This window comes from Arachis stenosperma, chromosome 4 (genome assembly GCF_014773155.1).
Source record: "Arachis stenosperma cultivar V10309 chromosome 4, arast.V10309.gnm1.PFL2, whole genome shotgun sequence".
Classification (NCBI taxonomy): domain Eukaryota; kingdom Viridiplantae; phylum Streptophyta; class Magnoliopsida; order Fabales; family Fabaceae; genus Arachis; species Arachis stenosperma.
The window spans coordinates 100,538,687-100,539,467 of NC_080380.1; positions in this window are offsets into that span (position 1 = coordinate 100,538,687).

The window sequence follows — 781 nt, forward strand, 5'->3', positions numbered from 1 at the left end:
AATTATCACAATAGAAGTATTATTAAAAATAAATAATGTCATCATAATATTAGACATATGCAATTACTTTATAAAAGATCAAATTCATTATTTTTAAAGACATTTTGAAAGGAAAACCAACTTGAGTTGGTCGAGTGGTCAACTTACTCGTCCGCTTAAGCAAGTGTCGGGAGTTCGAGTTAAGAAAGAAAAAAAAAAGACATTTTGAAATGGAGATCGAGAATATTACATTTGGTTGTTTTTGTTTTTCCCTCCACACATGTTAATCCAGTTTAACCCCCATCGTATAGTGCCAGTTGACATTACATGATTCACAATACATTTTATTTGTGACAATTTATAAAACTCACACAAGTAACTAACAAAAAGTCCCGGGTTTAATTTACAAGAGTGCCTTATTAAAGTTTTTTCTTAGGCTCTATTAGAATTTTTGTAGTCCAATCCTTATTTCTTGCTCGTGAGGAACTCAATCCTAATGTTCATCAAGGTGAGGAGATTGATGATGGGGTAATCCTGCTTGGAGAAGAAGACATTTCTTCTTCAGGGTAATTGAAGTGGGGTATAATTGATGAGCGGATAATTTATACGCTTTTTGGCATAGTTTTTATATAGTTTTTAGTAAGTTTGAGCTACTTTTAGGGATGTTTTCATTAGTTTTTATGTTAAATTCACATTTCTGGACTTTACTATGAGTTTGTGTGTTTTTCTGTGATTTCAGGTAAATTCTGACTGAAATTGAGGGATTTGAGCAAAACTCTGAAAGAGACTGACAAAAGGACTG